The sequence below is a fragment of the Ranitomeya imitator genome, chromosome 5, assembly GCF_032444005.1.
Source record: "Ranitomeya imitator isolate aRanImi1 chromosome 5, aRanImi1.pri, whole genome shotgun sequence".
Taxonomy (NCBI): Eukaryota; Metazoa; Chordata; class Amphibia; order Anura; family Dendrobatidae; genus Ranitomeya; species Ranitomeya imitator.
The window spans coordinates 209,162,964-209,187,563 of NC_091286.1; positions in this window are offsets into that span (position 1 = coordinate 209,162,964).

A 24,600-nucleotide genomic window follows, 5' to 3' on the forward strand; every position below is an offset into this window, starting at 1 on the left:
GTACCCCTTGAACCAACATCATTAAATATAAAAAAAATTAATTTGATTATAAAAAATAAGATCGTGTTGAGATCTCAAATGCAGACATTTTAACAATCAAAACAAACACACAACAAATATCTGGAACTGTACTACAAAGGTCCAACAGCTACAATTTCTTTCTCCTGCAAGAAGTTAACTGAAAGTTTTTTGGAGTTGTTAACACAGATATGGCATCCACCGAGTGTTGTCCTGTCGCGTCTCCTTTAAATTATTTCCAATAAGATGTTAAACTATTAATTTAATAAAATCAATAATTAAAAAAATAATTGAGTAAGTCAAAAGCACATTGCAAATAAACATTAATTACAAATCAAGAAGCATGGCGCGTCCGAGGGTGAGTAGATACCGAATAAGAATATAATCACCCTCGGACGCGCAATGCTTATTTACAACAGCCTTCCTTCCTAAGAATCAGCCCTTCCGTGGTGTAGAGAGAGGTTGTGTTACACTCCAAGGTGTTCCCCAGGTTGCCTTTCCTGAGCTTCGATCTTCCGGCTCTCGTTTAGTAGCTGTTGGAAACTACGCTGCATTAGGCCTACTAATTGTGTATGGGTGAAACAGTGGCGCATCTGCGGTCCCTCCTTCCACTAGGCCTCCAGTGACCTGTCTACTGCGGCCCGTGTACCCCTTGAACCAACCTAATAAAATATTTAAAAAATTAATTTGATTATAAAAAATAAGATCGTGTTGAGATCTCAAATGCAGACATTTTAACAATCAAAACAAACACACAACAAATATCTGGAACTGTACTACAAAGGTCCAACAGCTACAATTTCTTTCTCCTGCAAGAAGTTAACTGAAAGTTTTTTGGAGTTGTTAACACAGATATGGCATCCACCGAGTGTTGTCCTGTCGCGTCTCCTTTAAATTATTTCCAATAAGATGTTAAACTATTAATTTAATAAAATCAATAATTAAAAAAATAATTGAGTAAGTCAAAAGCACATTGCAAATAAACATTAATTACAAATCAAGAAGCATGGCGCGTCCGAGGGTGAGTAGATACCGAATAAGAATATAATCACCCTCGGACGCGCAATGCTTATTTACAACAGCCTTCCTTCCTAAGAATCAGCCCTTCCGTGGTGTAGAGAGAGGTTGTGTTACACTCCAAGGTGTTCCCCAGGTTGCCTTTCCTGAGCTTCGATCTTCCGGCTCTCGTTTAGTAGCTGTTGGAAACTACGCTGCATTAGGCCTACTAATTGTGTATGGGTGAAACAGTGGCGCATCTGCGGTCCCTCCTTCCACTAGGCCTCCACTGACCTGTCTACTGCGGCCCGTGTACCCCTTGAACCAACCTAATAAAATATTTAAAAAATTAATTTGATTATAAAAAATAAGATCGTGTTGAGATCTCAAATGCAGACATTTTAACAATCAAAACAAACACACAACAAATATCTGGAACTGTACTACAAAGGTCCAACAGCTACAATTTCTTTCTCCTGCAAGAAGTTAACTGAAAGTTTTTTGGAGTTGTTAACACAGATATGGCATCCACCGAGTGTTGTCCTGTCGCGTCTCCTTTAAATTATTTCCAATAAGATGTTAAACTATTAATTTAATAAAATCAATAATTAAAAAAATAATTGAGTAAGTCAAAAGCACATTGCAAATAAACATTAATTACAAATCAAGAAGCATGGCGCGTCCGAGGGTGAGTAGATACCGAATAAGAATATAATCACCCTCGGACGCGCAATGCTTATTTACAACAGCCTTCCTTCCTAAGAATCAGCCCTTCCGTGGTGTAGAGAGAGGTTGTGTTACACTCCAAGGTGTTCCCCAGGTTGCCTTTCCTGAGCTTCGATCTTCCGGCTCTCGTTTAGTAGCTGTTGGAAACTACGCTGCATTAGGCCTACTAATTGTGTATGGGTGAAACAGTGGCGCATCTGCGGTCCCTCCTTCCACTAGGCCTCCACTGACCTGTCTACTGCGGCCCGTGTACCCCTTGAACCAACCTAATAAAATATTTAAAAAATTAATTTGATTATAAAAAATAAGATCGTGTTGAGATCTCAAATGCAGACATTTTAACAATCAAAACAAACACACAACAAATATCTGGAACTGTACTACAAAGGTCCAACAGCTACAATTTCTTTCTCCTGCAAGAAGTTAACTGAAAGTTTTTTGGAGTTGTTAACACAGATATGGCATCCACCGAGTGTTGTCCTGTCGCGTCTCCTTTAAATTATTTCCAATAAGATGTTAAACTATTAATTTAATAAAATCAATAATTAAAAAAATAATTGAGTAAGTCAAAAGCACATTGCAAATAAACATTAATTACAAATCAAGAAGCATGGCGCGTCCGAGGGTGAGTAGATACCGAATAAGAATATAATCACCCTCGGACGCGCAATGCTTATTTACAACAGCCTTCCTTCCTAAGAATCAGCCCTTTCGTGGTGTAGAGAGAGGTTGTGTTACACTCCAAGGTGTTCCCCGGGTTGCCTTTCATGAGCTTCGATCTTCCGGCTCTCGTTTAGTAGTTGGTGGAAACTACGCTGCATTAGGCCTACAAATTTGGTATGGGGTGTAGAGACAGGTTGTGTTACACTCCAAGGTTTTCACCAGGTTGCCTTTCCTGAGCTTCTATCTTCAGGCTCTCATTAAATTGTGGTTAAATGGAACAACTGCATTTGGCGTACTAGTTGGTTTGGGGCCTACTATCGGTGTCTGCCGCTCCTTGCTGTTCTCCTGGTTTCCTGTCCTGAAATTCCATTTTCAGCCTCTCGTTAAGTAGTTGTTAATGTTAAACTGCATTTGGCCTACTAGTTGGGTTGGGGCCTACTATCGGTGTCTGCCACTCCTTGCTGTTCTCCTCCACTGAACAAAGCTGTGCCGCCTGTTTACTACGGTTGCCAATTTTGAACTGCATTTCGACTACTTACTGATTTGGCCCTACTCTCTGTGTCAGCCTCTCATTCCAGTTGTCCTCCACTGCAATGCCCCCTGGTTATTCCTGTGTTACCAATTTTGAACTGCATTTAGCCCACTTTCTTCTTTGGGCCTATATCTGTGTTTCCACTTCATCGTGCCCATTGCCCAGCCAGTGATAGATGAGTCTGCTGGTACATTGACCCATAACGCAACATTCCCCGTGCACGCTACACAACAACATTGTGACCCTGCTGAAAGTCAGGTTGCTCTTCCCGCATACCATACCACCTTACACGGGGACAAAGAGGAAGGTGCAGATGAAAGTGCAGGTTCCTTCATCAGGTGGGGGGAGGAATACTAGTTGGCGACGTCACTGGCACAGGGCCTCTCATAGTACGCAAAAGTGTTGCTGCCGGTGGGAGGCGCCCCCGCCGTGCAAACACACCGCTGTACTTTGAGGGGCCCTGTGCCAGTGCCAATGCCAACGAGTGGGCCCCCCCTGCTTGCTCAGGTTCACAGCACTTGCAAAGTTGAAATACTTACCTCTCCCTGCTCCACTGCCGTGACGTGGTCCAGATTTCCTGGGCCCACTAATTACTTGAACCAGCCCTACCCCCCACAACTTTAGCCAAATGACCCCCAATTTCAAATGCCTTCCAATTATTATAAGGTAAATTACGCTTGACAAGCTTCATTAAGAAGAATGGATGGTTTTGACATTAAAATGGGCACTCTAGGTGTTTTCCTGGCCCCCACTCACTGCCGACTATGCTGCCCCATTGACTTGCATTGGGTTTCGTGTTTCGGTCGATCCCGACTTTACGTCATAATCGGCCGATTTCACTCGACCCGACTTTGGACATAGTCGGGTTTCGCAAAACCCGGCTCGACTCTAAAAAGGTCAAGGTCGCTCAACTCTAGTGTTTAGTGGTGGTGTCTGAAAAGAGGGTGAGGATGTCCTCCTATGAATCTATTCTTAATTTAAAGGAGCGAGTCTCCTGTATTTGGAATGCTCATTTACTAAGTGTATGGGCTGACAAACATTTCCACCTTGGGGGGTACACATTTTTAAAAAATTTTTACGGGTATCATAAGCAACCTTGCAAAATAAACAGTGCCTGCAGCATCACGGAAAACGTACACCCTGGTGTTCTAGTGGTGGTGGATGATGAGGATGAGGAGAAAGAGGAGGATATCACCAAATAGTCAAAATCAGGAAGCGTATACCCATGTGTGGGTGTGAAGAGGTGCATGGGAATACACCTCCGAAAAGAAGACACTGTATTGGAGTTTATGTTTCGCTGTTATCATTCGGTGGTGTACAGAAGTCTGGCCTAATCCAGCCCTTGTTCATTTTTATAAGAATCAGCCTGTCAGTATTTTCAGTTGACAGGCAGATGCGCTTATCATTTACAATTTCACCAGCGGTACTAAAACCTGCTCTGACAAAATGCCAGCGGCAGGGCAGGCTAGGACCTCCAAGACTTAGAGAACCAGCTCATGCCACGTGTCCAGCTTGGATACCCAATAATTAAAAGGCACAGAGGAATCACGGAGGACATTGGTACAGTCAGCAATGTCAGTCCCTCAGTCCCTCAGCATCTTCCCAACCATTGCACTCCTTGTGACAGTACTCCACGCCTCTGGGCCAGATCAATGGGAGGGTCTGAGAATATCTCCCAGAACTTTGCCAGTGTTCCCCTGCCTCTGCTAGATTGGAGTTGTGTCTCTCTCATCTTTACTCCTTGGTTGTCCAACTTACTATGACGTCTGCCACCAGCGTTCTCAGATGGAAATTTTTCTCTACAAGGGACCTCTGGTACTTCATCATTTTAGTACACTTGTCTGCCTCTGGAAGAAGACATTGAAAGTTCTCCTTGTAGAGAGGTTCTAGAAGTTTCACCAACCAGTAATGAGTGTCAAAGAAAATTTTAATAATGCAAGGGTCATGGGAAAGGCAACACAACATAAAGTCAGCCATACATGCCAGACTGCTAACAGGCAAGACTTCCTTGTCCTCACCAACAGGATGACTGACCATGCTGCACTCCTCCTCCTCCTTCCTGTCCTCAGGCCATCCACGCTGAACAGATGGTATGATAGTTGTGCTTCTACTACCGTCTATAGCGCATGAAAATAGCTCCTGTTCTTCCTCCTCCTCCTCTTCCTCTTCCTCATTGTCTTCCAATCCACATTGAGACGACATGAATCTGGGCTGTGTGTAATCACTCTGTTTGGTTCCATGCTCCTTGTCCTTGTGCTCTGCCTGCATTGCATCCTCTTTCCTTTGAGCAGAGACCTTTCAGAATCTAGAGAAGCAGGATGGTGACACTAATTATTGCGTCATCGCCACTCACCATCTCGGTGGAGTCCTCAAAGTTTTGTAGGATGGTAAATATGTCTGACATCCATGTCCACTCCTGAAGTCTTATGTGTGGAGTCTGAACTGAATAACGTCAGATCTGTTGATGCTGGTCGTCAACAACTGCCCTCTTCTGCTCACAAATCCTTTCCAACATATGCAGTGTAGAGTTCCAACATGTGGGGACATCATACACCAGTCGGTGAGCCGGAAGCTACAAACGCTGCTGAAGCACGACGAGGGTGGCTGAAGCTGTAGCTGATTTTCTAAAATGGACACACAGGCATCATACTTTAACAAGTAGATCCAGCAGCTCTGGGCACTTTTGAGAAACCATTGAACAACGAGGATAAGCACATGGGCCAGGCATGGTACGGAAGTAAGCTCACCATATTACAGAGCCACCACCAGGTTTCAGCCATTGACACACACAACCATGCCCAGCTGTAGATTCAGCTGTGTCAGCCACAAATCTGACTGCTCTTCCAGAGCTGTCTACAACTCTTCAGCATTGCGCGGTTTGTCACCTAAGCAGACTAGCTTCAGTACAGCCTGTTGCCTCTTGGCTGAGGCAGTGCTGCATGCAGTGCTTCCAACTTGTGACTGATGTGCTCATTTCAGAGATGGAAGTTGAGGAGGAGGAGGTGCAGAAGCTGTAGACTGTGGGGGTAACCCTGATTGATATAGGGCCCGCAATCCTCAGCATCGGGAGAACGTGTTTCATCCCAAGGTCTGACTTGGTCACGACTTCCACTATGTTAACCTACTGTGCCATCAGTGAGTTGTACCATCCCTGCCCACAAGCACTTGTCCACGTGTCCGTGGTTAGGTAAACTTTCCCAGTACCAGCATTGTTGAGGGCGTGGGTAATGTTGTGGGACACGTGCTTGTGTAATGCTGGTACGGCACATTGGGAGAAATAGTGTCGCTGGGGACTGAGTACCTTGGGATGGTCGCTTCCATCTCCAAGAGACTAAAAGTAAACATTTCAAGCACCAGCAGACGAGAAATGTGCAAATTTAGTACTGTGGCCTGTGGGGCGTTGGCTGCTTTTTCCACTTGCGTTCCAGTGACTGGGGAATGGACACGCTGGGACAAGGATGTGGACGTGCTTGATGATGGTGCTAGTTGCCTGTGGGAAATGACAGTTGCAGGCCATAAAACATCTTTGCATGCACTGTGGACAGGAAATTTGCTTGCACACACACCAGTGGAAGAAGCAGTGGTGTCACCTGCAGACACTGTTCATGGAGCCTGGGGTTCAGCCCACAAAGTCGGGTGCTTTGCTGCCATGTGCCTGATCATGCTGGTGGTGTTCAGGCTGGTAGTTTTGCTACCCCTGCTGATGTGGGCATGGCAAGTGGTGCAAATGGCCTGTTTGGGGTTATCGGTAGAGTTTTTAAAAAACAACCAGACTCGGAAAGACCAAACAGTTGGACTGGCAACTTCCATCATGTTGGTGTTACGGGGGAACGGATGCACACCTTCTGTCTGCGGCCAACACACTGCTTCTTCCTACCTGTTGGGGTGCTATGCTTCCTTCCCCATGTGTGCTGCTGTCCTCACTATGCATGTCCTCCTGCCAGTTTGGGTCAGTTACTATATCATCCACCACCTCATCTTCCATATCCACACCCTGGTCCTCCTGACTTTCTGGCAATTGTGTCTCATCATCGTCCACCTTTTGTGACACTTTCCCACTGTGGCCTTTGTTTGACCGTGGCTGCTTAAATATTTGGGCATCACTACATGGGATCTCATCTTGCCCCGCTTCAAGTGGACCAGCCGAGAGTCTCGAATCTATAAATGGAAAAGTGAACAGCTCTTTGTAGTGTCCAAGTGTGGGATCAGTTGTCTCCGGGCACTCGACATGGTAGGAGGAAGGAGGATCAAGGAGAGTAATATGCGGCCAGACTCACGGCTACTCAGACTTGACCATGTGGAAGATGTGGTTGTAGTGGTGGTGGCAAAGTGACTGGAAGCATTATCCGCTATCCAAACAACAACCTTTTGACACTGCTCTGGGTTCAATAGTGGTGCGCTGCGGTCCCCTAGTAATTGGGACAGGAAGGTCGAGCGAGAAGATGTGGGTGTTTTTTGTGGCCCAATTTCAGCTTGCCCACGGCCTTGGCCTCTGTATGCACCATTAGCATCACGTTCACTTCCCCATCCCTTGCCGCGTGCCTTGCCCATTTTAAATGGACTACTACAATATTTTCCACATTCACTGCAAATTGCTGAATTTGGAGAAAACTTATATGTGATCAGTGTGCCTAAAAACCACAGTTTAAAATCTGGACTGTAGGTAAAAAAATTTGTTTTTAAACTGTTGTTGATAACTAGGCTAAGACACTGCAAAACTAGAGCATTTGACAGAGATACCACACTGTTCAATATTTGGCTTGTATATTTTTAATTTAAACAGAAAAATATTGTATTGAACGATCACAGCATATTGCAAAAAAAGGTGAATGTAGGCCTGAAATGCCCAAATTTGTATAGATCAGGGGTCTGACAGAGATACCACAATGCTAAATATGTGGACTGATTTGCTTTTTTAATAAACACAAAATGCTGTATAGAACGAGTGTAAAAGATAGCAAATACTGTGGAATGGAGGCGTGAAATGCCTAAATTTGTAGCACACAGATAGATGAGGTGTCTGACAGAGAAACCACAATGCTCAATATGTGGCCTGTATTTTTACCCCAAAATACTCTACAGAATGAGGGTAATAGCAAAAACAGTGGAATGTAGACCTGAAATGCACAAATTTGTAGCCCACAGATAGATCTGGTGTCTGACAGAGGTTCCACACTGTTCAATCTGTGGCCTGTATTTTTTTTAACTCAAAATACTGTATAGAAATAGGGTAACAGACAGCAAATACAGTGGAATATAGGCCTGAAGTGCCCAAATTTGTAGCTGACAGATAGATCAAGCGTCTGAGAAACCGCAGTGCTCAATATGTGGCCTGTATTTTTGTACTTTTTACCCCTAAATAGTGTATAGAACCAGGGTAACAGACAGCAAATACAATGGAATGGAGGCCTGAAATGGCCAAATTTGAAACAGATAGATCTGGCATCTGACAGAGAAACCACAGTGCTCAATATGTGGTCCGTATTTTTGTATTTTTGCCCCCAAAATATTGTATAGATTGAGAGTAACAGACAGCAAATACAGTGGAATGGAGGCCTGAAATGCCCAAATTTGTAGCCCATAGATAGATCTTGCGTCTGACAGAGAAATCAGAATGTTCGATATGTGGCCTGTATTTTTGTAATTTTTCCTCCAAAATACTGTATAGAACGAGAGTAACAGACAGCAAATACAGTGGAATGGAGGCCTGAAATGCCCAAATTTGTAGCCCATAGATAGATCTTGCGTCTGATAGTGAAATCAGAATGTTCGATATGTGGCCTGTTGTGAATTCTGTTGTCGGGCTCCCTCCTGTGGTCATGAATGGTACTTCGGCTGGCTCTGTCCATGGACTTCCTCTGGTGGGTGTTTCTGAGTTTCCTTCCTCAGGTGACGAGGTTAATTCGTTAGCTGGCTGCTCTATTTAACTCCACTTAGATCTTTGCTCCATGCCACCTGTCAATGTTCCAGTATTGGTCTAGTTCACTCCTGGATCGTTCTTGTGACCTGTCTTCCCAGCAGAAGCTAAGTTCCAGCTTGTATTTCTTTGGTTTGCTATTTTTCTGTCCAGCTTGCTATTTTTATTGTTGTCTTGCTTGCTGGAGGCTCTGGGACACAGAGGGAGCGCCTCCGCACCGTGAGTCGGTGCGGAGGGTCTTTTTGCGCCCTCTGCGTGGTCTTTTTGTAGGTTTTTGTGCTGACCGCAAAGTAACCTTTCCTATCCTCAGTCTGTTCAGTAAGTCGGGCCTCACTTTGCTAAATCTATTTCATCTCTGTGTTTGTATTTTCATCTTTACTCACAGTCATTATATGTGGGGGGCTGCCTTTTCCTTTGGGGAATTTCTCTGAGGCAAGGTAGGCTTTATTTTTCTATCTTCAGGGCTAGCTAGTTCCTTAGGCTGTGCCGAGTTGCATAGGGAGCGTTAGGCGCAATCCACGGCTATTTCTAGTGTGTTTGATAAGATTAGGGATTACGGTCAGCAGAGTTCCCACGTCCCAGAGCTCGTCCTTTATTATCAGTAACTATCAGGTCATTCCGTGTGCTCTTAACCACCAGGTCCATTATTGTCCTGACCACCAGGTCATAACAGTACAGGTGGCCCAAAGTACTAATGCATCTCAATAGAGGGATAAGAGAAGTTCTGAGACCATTTTTTTTTCTTTGCAGTGTGTGTTGTCTCTCTTTTCCCCTTTATCTCTGGGTGGTTCAGGACACAGGTGTAAACATAGACATTCAAGGTCTGTCCTCTTGGATGGATAATCTCACTACAAGGGTACAAAACATTCAAGATTTTGTGGTTCAGAATCCGATGTCAGAGCCTAGGATTCCAATTCCTGATTTGTTTTTTGGTGATAGATCTAAGTTCTTGAATTTCAAAAATAATTGTAAATTGTTTCTTGCCTTGAAACCTCGCTCCTCAGGTGACCCTGTTCAACAAGTAAAGATCATTATTTCTTTGTTACGTGGTGACCCTCAAGACTGGGCATTTTCCCTTGCGCCAGGAGATCCGGCATTGCGTGATGTTGATGCGTTTTTCCTGGTGCTTGGATTGCTTTATGACGAACCTAATTCAGTGGATCAGGCAGAGAAAATCTTGCTGGCTCTGTGTCAGGGTCAGGATGAAGCGGAGATATATTGTCAGAAGTTTAGAAAGTGGTCTGTGCTCACTCAGTGGAATGAATGTGCCCTGGGAGCAATCTTCAGAAAGGGTCTCTGTTATGATAAGGTAATTCAGTACCACAATGGACATAGAAGCCAGAGCACATACAGTGACCTGACAATAACCCAAAAACATAGAACGAGCTCTGAGATGTGGAAACTCTGCTGACCGCAATCCCTAATCCTCTCCAACACACACTAGAGGCAGCCGTGGATTGCGCCTAACGCTCCCTATGCAACTCGGCACAGCCTGAGAAACTAGCTAGCCTGAAGATAGAAAATAAGCCTACCTTGCCTCAGAGAAATACCCCAAAGGAAAAGGCAGCCCCCACATATAATGACTGTGAGTTAAGATGAAAAGACAAACGTAGAGATGAAATAGATTTAGCAAAGTGAGGCCCGACTTTCTGAACAGAGCGAGGATAGGAAAGGTAACTTTGCGGTCAACACAAAACCCTACAAACAACCACGCAAAGGGGGCAAAAAGACCCTCCGTACCGAACTAACGGCACGGAGGTACACCCTCTGCGTCCCAGAGCTTCCAGCAAGCAAGAAAAAACAAATAAGCAAGCTGGACAGAAAAAAGCAGCAAACAAAATAACAAAAGCGGAACTTAGCTATGCAGAGCAGCAGGCCACAGGAATAATCCAGGAGGAAGCAAGTCCTATACTAGAACATTGACTGGAGGCCAGGATCAGAGCACCAGGTGGAGTTAAATAGAGCAGCACCTAACGACTTCCCCACATCACCTGAGGAAGGAAACTCAGAAGCCGCAGTACCACTCTCCTCCACCAACGGAAGCTCATAGAGAGAATCAGCCGAAGTACCACTCGTGACCACAGGAGGGAGCCCTGCCACAGAATTCACAACAGGTCTCTTTGAAGCCCTTAAGGATGTCATGGTGGGATTTCCCATGCCTGCTGGTCTGAATGAGTCTATGTCCTTGGCCATTCAGATCGATCGACGCTTGCGTGAGCGTAAAGCTGTGCACTATTTGGCGGTATTATCTGAGCATGGGCCTGAGCCTATGCAATGTGATAGGACTTTGACCAGAGCTGAACGGCAAGAACACAGACGTCAAAATGGGCTATGTTTTTACTGTGGTGATTCCACTCATGCTATCTCCGATTGTCCTAAGCGCACTAAGCGGTTAGCTAGGTCTGCCACCATTGGTACGCTACAGTCTAAATTTCTATTGTCCGTTACTCTGATTTGCTCTTTGTCATCCTATTCTGTTATGGCATTTGTGGATTCAGGCGCTGCCCTGAATTTGATGGACTTGGAGTATGCTAGGCGCTGTGGTTTTTTCTTGGAGCCCTTGCAGTATCCTATTCCATTGAGGGGAATTGATGCTACGCCTTTGGCCAAGAATAAGCCTCAGTACTGGACCCAATTGACCATGTGCATGGCTCCTGCACATCAGGAGGATATCCGCTTTCTGGTGTTGCATAATCTGCATGATGTGGTCGTTTTGGGGTTGCCATGGCTACAGGTTCATAATCCAGTATTGGACTGGAAATCTATGTCTGTGTCCAGCTGGGGTTGCCAGGGGGTACATGGTGATGTTCCATTTTTGTCTATTTCGTCTTCCACTCCTTCTGAAGTTCCAGAGTTATTGTCGGATTATCGGGATGTATTTGATGAGCCCAAAGCCAGTGCCCTACCTCCTCATAGGGATTGCGATTGTGCAATTAATTTGATTCCTGGTAGTAAGTTTCCTAAGGGCCGATTGTTCAATTTATCTGTGCCAGAACACGCCGCTATGCGGAGTTATATAAAGGAATCCTTGGAGAAAGGCCATATTCGCCCGTCGACATCACCGTTAGGAGCAGGGTTCTTTTTTGTGGCCAAGAAGGATGGTTTTTGAGACCTTGTATTGATTACCGCCTTCTTAATAAAATTACTGTCAAATTTCAGTATCCTTTGCCGTTGCTGTCTGATTTGTTTGCTCGTATTAAAGGGGCTAGTTGGTTCACCTAGATAGATCTTCGAGGGGCGTATAATCTTGTGCGTATTAAACAAGGCGATGAATGGAAAACAGCATTTAATACGCCCGAGGGCCATTTTGAGTACCTGGTTATGCCATTCGGGCTTTCCAATGCTCCATCAGTATTTCAGTCCTTTATGCATGACATCTTCCGAGAGTACCTGGATAAATTCCTGATTGTGTATTTGGATGATATTTTGGTCTTTTCGGATGATTGGGAGTCTCATGTGAAGCAGGTCAGAATGGTGTTCCAGGTCCTTCGTGCGAATTCCTTGTTTGTGAAGGGGTCAAAGTGTCCCTTTGGAGTTCAGAAGGTTTCATTTTTGGGGTTCATTTTTTCCCCTTCTACTATCGAGATGGACCCTGTTAAAGTCCAGGCCATTTACGATTGGACTCAGCCGACATCTGTGAAGAGCCTGCAAAAGTTCCTGGGCTTTGCTAATTTTTATCGGCGCTTCATCGCTAATTTTTCTACTGTTGCTAGACTGTTGACTGATTTGACCAAGAAGGGTGCTGATGTGGTCAATTGGTCTTCTGTAGCTGTAGAGGCTTTTCAGGAGTTGAAGCGTCGTTTTTCTTCTGCCCCTGTGTTGTGCCAGCCAGATGTTTCGCTCCCGTTTCAGGTTGAGGTTGATGCTTCTGAGATTGGAGCAGGGGCTGTTTTGTCGCAAAGAAGTTCTGATGGCTCGGTGATGAAGCCATGTGCTTTCTTTTCTAGAAAGTTTTCGCCTGCTGAGCGTAATTATGATGTTGGTAATCGTGAGTTGTTGGCCATGAAGTGGGCATTCGAGGAGTGGCGTCATTGGCTTGAAGGAGCCAAGCATCGCGTGGTGGTCTTGACAGATCACAAGAATTTGACTTATCTTGAGTCTGCCAAACGGTTGAATCCGAGACAGGCTCGATGGTCGTTATTTTTCTCCCGTTTTGATTTTGTGGTTTCGTACCTTCCGGGCTCTAAGAATGTGAAGGCTGATGCCCTGTCAAGGAGTTTTGTGCCTGACTCTCCGGGTGTTCCTGAGCCGGCGGGTATTCTCAAAGAGGGGGTAATTTTGTCTGCCATCTCCCCTGATTTGCGGCGGGTGCTGCAAAAATTTCAGGCTGATAGACCTGACCGTTGCCCAGCGGAGAAACTGTTTGTCCCTGATAGATGGACTAGTAGAGTCATCTCTGAGATTCATTGTTCAGTGTTGGCTGGGCATCCTGGAATCTTTGGTACCAGAGATTTGGTGGCTAGATCCTTTTGGTGGCCGTCTTTGTCACGGGATGTGCGTTCTTTTGTGCAGTCCTGTGGGACTTGTGCTCGGGCTAAGCCCTGCTGTTCTCGTGCCAGTGGGTTGCTTTTGCCCTTGCCGGTCCCGAAGAGGCCCTGGACGCATATTTCTATGGATTTTATTTCGGATCTCCCCGTCTCTCAAAAGATGTCGGTCATTTGGGTGGTTTGTGATCGCTTTTCTAAGATGGTCCATTTGGTACCTTTGTCTAAATTGCCTTCCTCCTCTGATTTGGTGCCATTATTTTTCCAGCATGTGGTTCGTTTACATGGTATCCCGGAGAACATCGTTTCTGATAGAGGTTCCCAGTTTGTTTCGAGGTTTTGGCGATCCTTTTGTGCAAGGATGGGCATTGATTTGTCTTTTTCCTCGGCTTTCCATCCTCAGACAAATGGCCAAACCGAACAAACTAATCAAACTTTGGAAACATATCTGAGATGCTTTGTTTCTGCTGATCAGGATGATTGGGTGTCCTTTTTGCCGTTGGCTGAGTTCGCCCTTAATAATCGGGCCAGCTCAGCTACTTTGGTTTCGCCGTTTTTCTGCAATTCTGGTTTCCATCCTCGTTTCTCTTCAGGGCAGGTTGAGTCTTCGGACTGTCCTGGTGTAGATACTGTGGTGGATAGGTTGCAGCAGATTTAGACTCATGTGGTGGACAATTTGACATTGTCCCAGGAGAAGGCTCAACGTTTCGCTAACCGCCGGTGCTGTGTGGGTCCCCGACTTCGTGTTGGGGATTTGGTTTGGTTGTCGTCTCGTTATGTTCCTATGAAGGTTTCCTCTCCTAAGTTTAAGCCTCGTTTCATTGGTCCGTATAAGATTTCTAAGGTTATCAATCCTGTGTCATTTCGTTTGGCCCTTCCTGCTTCTTTTGCCATCCATAATGTGTTCCATAGGTTGTTATTGCGGAGATACGTGGCGCCTGTGGTTCCATCCGTTGATCCTCCTGCCCCGATGTTGGTTGAGGGTGAGTTGGAGTATGTGGTGGAGAAGATTTTGGATTCTCGTGTTTCGAGACGGAAACTCCAGTACCTGGTCAAGTGGAATGGTTATGGTCAGGAAGATAATTCCTGGGTTTTTGCCTCTGATGTTCATGCTGCCGATCTGGTTCGTGCCTTTCATTTGGCTCATCCTGGTCGGCCTGGGGGCTCTGATGAGGGTTCGGTGACCCCTCCTCAAGGGGGGGGTACTGTTGTGATTTCTGTTGTCGGGCTCCCTCCTGTGGTCATGAATGGTACTTCGGCTGGTTCTGTCCATGGACTTCCTCTGGTGGGTGTTTCTGAGTTTCCTTCCTCAGGTGACGAGGTTAATTCGTTAGCTGGCTGCTCTATTTAACTCCACTTAGATCTTTGCTCCATGCCACCTGTCAATGTTCCAGTATTGGTCTAGTTCACTCCTGGATCGTTCTTGTGACCTGTCTTCCCAGCAGAAGCTAAGTTCCAGCTTGTATTTCTTTGGTTTGCTATTTTTCTGTCCAGCTTGCTATTTTTATTGTTGTCTTGCTTGCTGGAAGCTCTGGGACGCAGAGGGAGCGCCTCCGCACCGTGAGTCGTGCGGAGGGTCTTTTTGCGCCCTCTGCGTGGTCTTTTTGTAGGTTTTTGTGCTGACCGCAAAGTAACCTTTCCTATCCTCGGTCTGTTCAGCAAGTCGGGCCTCACTTTGCTAAATCTATTTAATCTCTGTGTTTGTATTTTCATCTTTACTCACAGTCATTATATGTGGGGGGCTGCCTTTTCCTTTGGGGAATTTCTCTGAGGCAAGGTAGGCTTTATTTTTCTATCTTCAGGGCTAGCTAGTTCCTTAGGCTGTGCCGAGTTGCATAGGGAGCGTTAGGCGCAATCCACGGCTATTTCTAGTGTGTTTGATAGGATTAGGGATTGCGGTCAGCAGAGTTCCCACGTCCCAGAGCTCGTCCTTTATTATCAGTAACTATCAGGTCATTCCGTGTGCTCTTAACCACCAGGTCCATTGTTGTCCTGACCACCAGGTCATAACAGTGGCCTGTATTTTTGTAATTTTTCCTCCAAAATACTGTATAGAACGAGGGTAACAGACAGCAAATACAGTGGAATGGTGGCCTGAAATGCCCTAATTTCTAGTCCACAGATAGATCTGGCATGTAGCAAAGAAACCACAATGCTCAATATGTGGCCTGTATTTTTGTATTTTTTACCCCAAAATAGTGTATAGAATGAGGGTAACAGGCAACAAATACAGTGGAATGGAGGCCTGAAATGCCCAAATTTGTAGCCCACAGATAGATCAGATGTCTGACAGAGAAACCACAATGCTCAATATGTGGCCTGTATTTTTGTATTTTTTCCCCAAAAATACTATATAGAACAAGGATAACAGACAGAAAATAAAGTGGAAAGGAGATGTGAAATGTCCAAATTTGAAACCCACAGATATATCAGGCGTCTGACAGAGGTTCCACACTGTTCAATATGTGAACAAGCAAAAAAAGGGGGCTTTGGATTGATTTGGAATAAAATTATCAGGATTAAGATGCCAAAAAAATTCTTCCTAGCCACTGATACCTTGAGCTAGGTATATATGTAATAGGCAGCAGCGGACAATAATAGAATGGACCCTCTTGATGTATGCAATTATATCTATATACCCACATACAGTGCCTGCATGCCTTGCTCTGATATGTATAGAGCCACATACACATTCCCCTGCCTACCTAGCACTGCAATCTGTATACTCCGTAATTAGTCCTTTGAAGGACTGTTGGTTTAGCTGGATTTTTGGATTCTATGATGGTATACCCACACTAATAAATCCCCAAATCTGACTCTATCTCGGCAGCAGCTTTCCCTACACTGTCTGAATCAGGAGCAGAAAGCGCCAAGCAGGGCAGTGCCAGGTATCTTATAGACCTGATGATGCTGTGCACCAAGCCAATCACTATAATACCACAGTAAAGATGGCTGCAGCATTACAGTGTGTGGCACACAATCCCTGCATGTTGATTGGCTCTGCAAAGAGCGCCAGTCATGCAGGGTGGAGACCCAAGCTCCCGCCGAGCAAACCCGGAAATGCTCGGTGCTCGCAGAGTACTGTACAGAGTACCACGAGTACTGCAATGCTCGGGCAAGTAATGACCATTACCGAGTATGCTTGCTCATCTCTAGCGCCCAGCTTTAAAAATTATTACTTTTCCTATGATTTTTTAATATTCCCTTATAATGTGGAATTACAAGGTCAGCAAAATAACAAATGCTTTTGTGACGCCATCAGGATTCACTAAAAATATGTACACTTATCAACATTTCTACAGTCGGAATGTGTCAAATTAAGTGCAGTTTGAAACTAATTGAAAGACAATAATTACTTAATATATACCAACTTCATGAACAGTAAATTCTATTTTAAATAAGTTTGAGTAAAGGCAGCAAATATATTTTGAAATTGTTTTAAAGACATGAAAAAACGTAAAATATAAAACCATCTTTAAAAAAAAAATGAGCCAAAAAATCAGCCAATTGCATTACTGTTGTAATCCAAAAGCTGACTGAATGCAAATAGGATATTTAGAGTAAGTATTAGTGTTGAGCGATACCGTCCGATACTTGAAAGTATCGGTATCGGATAGTATCGGCCGATACCCGAAAAATATCGGATATCGCCGATACCGATATCCGATACCAATACAAGTCAATGGGACATCAAGTATCGGAATGTATCCTCATGGATCCCAGGGTCTGAAGGAGAGGAAACTCTCCTTCAGGCCCTGGGATCCATATTAAAGTGTAAAATAAAGAATTAAAATAAAAAATATTGTTATATTCACCTCTCCGGCGGCCCCTGGACATCAGCGGGAGGATCCGGCGTCCGGCACGGCTTCTTTCTTCAAAATGCGCGCCTTCAGGACCTGTGGAATGACGTCCCGGCTTCTGATTGGTCGCGTGCCGCCCATGTGACCGCCACGCGACCAATCAGAAGCCGCGACGTCATTCCTCAGGTCCTAGAAGGCGCTCATTCTAGGACTTTAGCTGAGGAATGACGTCGCGGCTTCTGATTGGTCGCGTGGCGGTCACATGGGCGGCACGCGACCAATCAGAAGCCGGGACGTCATACCACAGGTCCTAAAGGCGCGCATTTTGAAGAAAGAAGCCGTGCCGGACGCCGGATCCTCCCGCTGATGTCCAGGGGCCGCCGGAGAGGTGAATATAACAATATTTTTTATTTTAATTCTTTATTTTACACTTCCGATACCGATACCCGATATCACAAAAATATCGGATCTCGGTATCGGAATTCCGATACCGCAAGTATCGGCCGATACCCGATACTTGCGGTATCGGAATGCTCAACACTAGTAAGTATGAATTGCACAGCTGTAATCCAGCTTTAAAAATGTTTAAGATAAAAATGACCTAAAATCACAACAAGCAGAGACAATTTATTCTTGTTCCGGAATCTGTCTCTTTTGCAAATCAAGATTAAGAACTCTATTAAATATCTGAGCTATTTTATAATCCAGTGATTAAAGAGGATAATGTAGGAATCTATTCTAAATTAAAAGTAGTTAATTGTCTTTTTATTAACATAAACTGCAAGTATAAAACTAATACATTGAGAGTATATGTTTAAGGATTTGTAACATTTACATGTTATGGATATCACATGAAACAAGAATAAGAATGTGTGAAATGGTATTTTATATTAAAACCTTCATTACTTTTGATGTACTTATACGTCATGGTCGTATGGGAGGTGGAGCTGCATATTCATGACTGTAATCGGCGGCCCCACGTGACCGCTCATACAGGAGAAGGTGCGGCCAGGAGAGGATGCTGCGAGGGAGCCGGGTGAGTATTACATTAACAGCGGGGGGGAGGAGGGGGCCTACAGGGGGTGGGGACAGGGATCTTTATTTTAAACCCGAAAAAAAAAAAAAAAAAGGATTTTTCATATCTTCTTTTCAGCAAACGCTGCTGGAAAGAAGATATAAATGGCGGCTTCAGCACCACGTGGGTGGGAGGGGGCAGCACTTACTGTAGCGCTGTCTCCTGCACAGCACACGGACTGCACACGGACAGCGTCCATGTGCGGTACGTGTTTTACATGGACCCATTGACTTTAATGGGTCCGTGTAATCCGTGCGCTCCCACGAACACTGACATGTCACCGTGTTTTGCACACGGACACACGGTCCGTGAAAACACGCTGACATGTGCAGAGACACATCGATTTCAATGTGTCTACGTGAGTCAGTGTCTCCGGTACGTGAGGAAACTGTCACCTCACGTACCGGAGCCACTGACGTGTGAAACCGGCCTTACTGTGTGATAGCAGCCAAATATTAAAAAAAAAATTAATCTGGTATAGCAAAGATTCAAAGAATAAAGCCACCTTCTCACTTGTACCACATGAGGAATGGAGTAAAAAAAAAAAAATAAGTAAAACAATTTCTTCACCTAAATCTCTTAAATATGTGATTCAGTCAGAACCCCCGGTGGAAGATTCCCTAAAATGAGGCAGATGGAGACACTGTGGATGCCATTCTGGTCTATGATCCAGCTGTGTCCCTCTTTTTAAGAGTGCAAAAAAGCGTGTTCAGACACAGTCTTGTACCCCTCTGAAAAGGACACTGCTGAACAGAGACCAGAAGGAGTCCAGAGTAACACTGTTGCCTCAGCCTAGAGAACAGGATAAATGTGATAAAAAATGTTATGTAAAATGTTCCCAATAAAACTCAACAATATTCAGCTCAATCCATGAAAAAAACAAGTTCCCACTCAGGTCCTTCATCTGGCAATGGAAATACAGGGGGCTTCCATTTTACTGGTAGTACAAAAGCTCTGGAAAAGAGCAATGGCTCGTTGCCACCCAAAAGAAATCCTGCAAATTCTGAGCTCTCAAATCCAAATGCCCCACCCTTCTGAGACCCACAGTGTGCCTAAACCACATATAGCGCCCACATGTATGGCATTTCTCATACAGAAATGAATGAATGAGGTGAGAGCCCTCTTAATTTATAGAGTTTCTGTATTCAAAAGCACCAGCTGGGAACAATGTACTGGCATTACAATGTATGTACACTACAATGGCAGATTTGCAATTTTCACATAGCAACATCCACTGCTGCTTTTTTTTCTGGAAAACATGAATGGAGTCAAAATTGTCAATATAACTGTAGAGGGGTCACTTTAGGAGAGGATTCTGTTCTTCTGGCGCTTAAACTTTTTCTGGTACTAAAAAATTTCGTAAGGCACTTGTTGTGCCAATATGCTCACTGCACCCCGAAATGAATTAATTGAAAAGTGTAGTTTGTAAAATGGGGTCAATTATGGAAAGGCTTTACTGTTCTGGCACCTCAGGGGCTCTGCCAAAATGACATGGCACCCTCAAACCATTCCAGCAACATCTGAACTCCAATATGGCGTTATTTCCACCTAAGCTTTGCACTTTTTCAAAAGTACTTTTTGACCACATATGGGGTATTGGCAGTACTCAAAAGAAATTTAGGTTCAAATTTAATGGTCTATTTTCTCTTATTATGCCTTCTGAAAATTGAAAACTTGGGTTCAAAGCAACATTTTAGTGGAAAAATTGTCAATTTTCCATTTTCCAACGTTACACGATTCTGTGAATAACCTGAAGATTAAAAATGCTCACTAAACCCTTAAAAGAATTCTACAAGAAGTGTAGTTTCCAGAATGAGGTAACTTGTGAGTGTTACTGCTGTTTAGACACATCAGGGGCTTTTCAAATGTTACATGGCATTCACAATTTATTCCAGCCAAAATTGTGCTCCAAAATTCAATTAGCACTCATTCCCTGTGCCCAAACAGTAGTTTTCCACCACATATGGGGTATTGACGTGCTCATTAAAATCGCCCAACAGATTTTGCAGTGTATTTTCTCCTGTTACCCTTGTGAAAAGGAAAAATTTTGGGCTAAAGCAACATTTTAGCGGGAAATTTCATATATAAAGAAATGGAACAGCACAATAATACTACATAGGGTACACAGGCCCCCCCCCCCAGCAATTCATCAAATATTGGTTGAAAAATTTAAAGATAGGGGATATCCCAGGACAATATTGGACCTACAAAGAAAGAGGGCACTTAATAGTGATAGAAGTTCCCTGTTGAAGACGAAGGTACGCAGAAAAGAACTAGCTAGGATTCCTAGGGTTACAGCTTATACAGAGGAAAGTAGATAGATAGCCAACATAGTTAATAAACATTGGAGTATGTTGTCCAGATGTCTACCCAAAATAGATGAGTTCAAAAGTCCTCCACTCATATCCTATAGATAAAGTATATAGGACGAAATGCAGGTAGCACTCCATAGCTTAAAGGTGAAAAAATGTGGTTTTATTTCAAACCCACATGATGTGCTACAGCATGTGGGTTTGAAATTAAACCACTTTTTTTCACCTTTAACCCCTTAATCCCATATGACGTACTATCCCGTCCAGGTGACCTGGGACTTAATTCCCATGGACGGGATAGTACGTCATATGCGATCGGCCGCGCTCACGGGGGGAGCGCGGCCGATCGCGGCCGGGTGTCAGCTGCCTATCGCAGCTGACATCCGGCACTATGTGCCAGGAGCGGTCACGGACCGCTCCCGGCACATTAACCCCCGGCACACCGCGATCAAAGATGATCGCGGTGTGCCGGCGGTGCAGGGAAGCATCGCGCAGGGAGGGGGCTCCCTGCGGGCTTCCCTGAGACGATCGGTACACGGTGATGTGCTCACCGTGTACCGAGCGTCTTCTCCCTGCAGTCCCCGGATCCAAAATGGCCGCCGGGCTGCATCCGGGTCCTGCAGGGAGCACTTCCGGGTCAGGATCAGGCTGCAGCTGCAGCTCTAATCCTGCCCGGCTGTATGTTAGATCACCGATCTAACAGAGTGCTGTGCACACTGTCAGATCGGTGATCTGTGATGTCCCCCCCTGGGACAAAGTGAAAAAGTAAAAAAAAAAATTTCCACACTTGTAAAAAAAAAAATAAAAAAAAAATTCCTAAATAAAGCAGAAAAAAAAAAATATTATTCCCATAAATACATTTCTTTACATAAAAAAAAACAAAAAAACAATAAAAGTACACATATTTAGTATCGCCGCGTCCGTAACGACCCGACCTATAAAACTGGCCCACTAGTTAACCCCTTCAGTGAACACCGTAAGAAAAAAAAAAAAAAAACGAGCCAAAAAACAACGCTTTATTATCATAACGCTGAACAAAGAGTGGAATAACACGCGATCAAAAAGACGGATATAAATAACCATGTTACCTCTGAAAACGTCATCTTGTCCCGCAAAAAACGAGCCGCCATATAGCATCATAACCAAAAAAATAAAAAAGTTATAGTCCTCTGAATAAAGCGATGCCAAAATAATTATTTTTTCTATAAAATAGCTTTTATCGTATAAAAGCGCCAAAACATAAAAAAAATGATATAAATGAGGTGTCGCTGTAATCGTACTGACCCGAAGAATAAAACTGCTTCATCAATTTTACCAAACGCGGAACGGTATAAACGCCTCCCCCAAAAGAAATTCATGAATAGCTGGTTTTTGGTCATTCTGCCTCACAAAAAAATCGGAATAAAAAGCGATCAAAAACTGTCACGTGTCCGAAAATGTAACCGATAAAAACGTCAACTCGTCCCGCAAAAAACAAGACCTCACATGACTCTGTGGACCAAAATATGGAAAAATTATAGGTCTCAAAATGTGGAGACGCAAAAACTTTTTTGCTATAAAAAGCGTCTTTTAGTGTGTGACGGCTGCCAATCATAAAAATCCGCTAAAAAACTCGCTATAAAAGTAAATCAAACCCCCCTTCATCACCCCCTTAGTTAGGCTAGGTTCACATTGCGTTAATGGGTTAACGCTAACGGACAGCGTTGCACGGCGAAAATGTCACAATTAACGCCGTGCAACGGGTCCGTTAGCACAACCATTGACAGCAATGTGATTTTCAGGTGTAGCGCATCGCTAGAGCGTGCCATTTTCGGCTCGCGCTAGCAAGGTGCCATTCTTTTGTGGCGCGCCTCAGACGCTGCTTGCAGCGTCCGCGGCGCGCCCGAGGTCCGATCCCCGATCTTCCAGAGCGGGGACGTTAACGCGACCACTAAACACGACACCTAAAAAGACATTGTGTTAGCGCAATCCGCTAGTGCTAAACGGATTTCCCTAACGCAATGTGAACCTAGCCTTAGGGAAAAATAATAAAATTAAAAAAAATGTATTTATTTCCATTTTCCGGTTAGGGTTAGGGTTAGGGCTAGGGTTGGGGCTAGGGTTAGGGTTTGGATTACATTTACGGTTGGGATTAGGGTTGGGATTAGAATTAGGGGTGTGTCTGGGTTAGGTGTGTGGTTAGGGTTACAGTTGGGATTAGGGTTAGTGGTGCGTTTGGATTAGGGTTTCATTTATAATTGGGGGGTTTCCACTGTTTAGACACATCAGGGGCTCTCCAAACGCGACATGGCGTCCGATCTCAATTCCAGCCAATTCTGCATTGAAAAAGTAAAACAGTGCTCCTTCACTTCCGAGCTCTCCCGTGCGCCCAAACAGGGGTTTACCCCAACATATGGGGTATCAGCGTACTCGAGACAAATTGGACAACAACTTTTTGGGTCCAAGTTCTCTTGTTATCCTTGGGAAAATAAAAATTTGGGGGGCTAAAAATCATTTTTGTGGGAAAAAAAAGGATTTTTATTTTCACGGCTCTGCGTTGTAAACTGTAGTGAAACACTTGGGGGTTCAAAGTTTTCACAACACATCTAGATAAGTTCCATGGGAGGTCTAGTTTCCAATATGGGGTCACTTGTGGGTGGTTTCTACTGTTTGGGTACATCAGGGGCTCTGCAAATGCAACGTGACGCCTGCAGACCAATCCATCTAAGTCTGCATTCCAAATGGCGCTCCTTCCCTTCCGAGCTCTGCCATGAGCCCAAACAGTGGTTCCCCCCCACATATGGGGTATCAGCGTACTCAGGACAAATTGAACAACAACTTTTGGGGTCCAATTTATTCTGTTACCCTTGTAAAAATACAAAGCTGGGGGCTAAAAAATCATTTTTGTGAAAAAAAAAAGAATTTTTATTTTCACGGGTCTGCGTTATAAACTGTAGTGAAACACTTAGGGGTTCAAAGTTCTCACAACACATCTAGATAAGTTCCATGGGAGGTCTAGTTTCTAATATGGGGTCACTTGTGGGGGGTTTGTACTGTTTGGGTACATCAGGGGCTCTGCAAATGCAACGTGACTCCTGCAGACCAATCCATCTAAGTCTGCATTCCAAATGGCGCTCCTTCCCTTCCGAGCTCTGCCATGCGCCCAAACAGTGGTTCCCCCCCACATATGGGGTATCAGCGTACTCAGGACAAATTGGACAACAACTTTTGGGGTCCAATTTATTATGTTACCCTTGTGAAAATACAAAACTGGGGGCTAAAAAATTTTTGCGAAAAAAAAATAAATTTATTTTAACAGCTCTGCGTTATAAACTGTAGTGAAACACTTGGGGGTTCAAAGCTCTCAAAACACATCTAGATAAGTTCCTTAGAGGGTCTAGTTTCCAAAATGGTGTCACTTGTGGGGGTTTTTAATGTTTAGGCACATCAGGGGCTCTCCAAACCAACATGGCGTCCCATCTTAATTCCAGTCAATTTTGCATTGAAAAGTCAAATGGCGCTCCTTCCCTTCCGAGCTCTGCTATGCACCCAAAAAGTGGTTTACCCCCACATATGGGGTATCGTCGCACTCAGGACAAATTGCACAACAATTTTTGTGGTCTAATTTCTTCTCTTACCCTTGGGAAAATAAAAAATTGGGGGCGAAAAGATCATTTTTGTGAAAAAATAAGATTTTTTATTTTTACGGCTCTGCATTATAAACTTCTGTGAAGCACTTGTTGGGTCAAAGTGCTCACCACACATCTAGATAAGTTCCTTAAGGGGTCTACTTTTCAAAATGGTGTCACTTGTGAGGGGTTCCAATGTTTAGGCACATCAGGGGCTCTCCAAACGCAACATGGCGTCCCATCTCAATTCCAGTCAATTTTGCATTGAAAAGTCAAATGGCGCTCCTTTCCTTCCGAGCTCTGCCATGCGCCCAAACAGTGGTTTACCCCCACATATGGGGTATCGTCGCACTCAGGACAAATTGCACAACAACTTTTGTGGTCTAATTTCTTCTCTTACCCTTGGGAAAATAAAAAATTGGTGGCGAAAAGATTATTTTTGTGAAAAAATATGATTTTTTATTTTTAC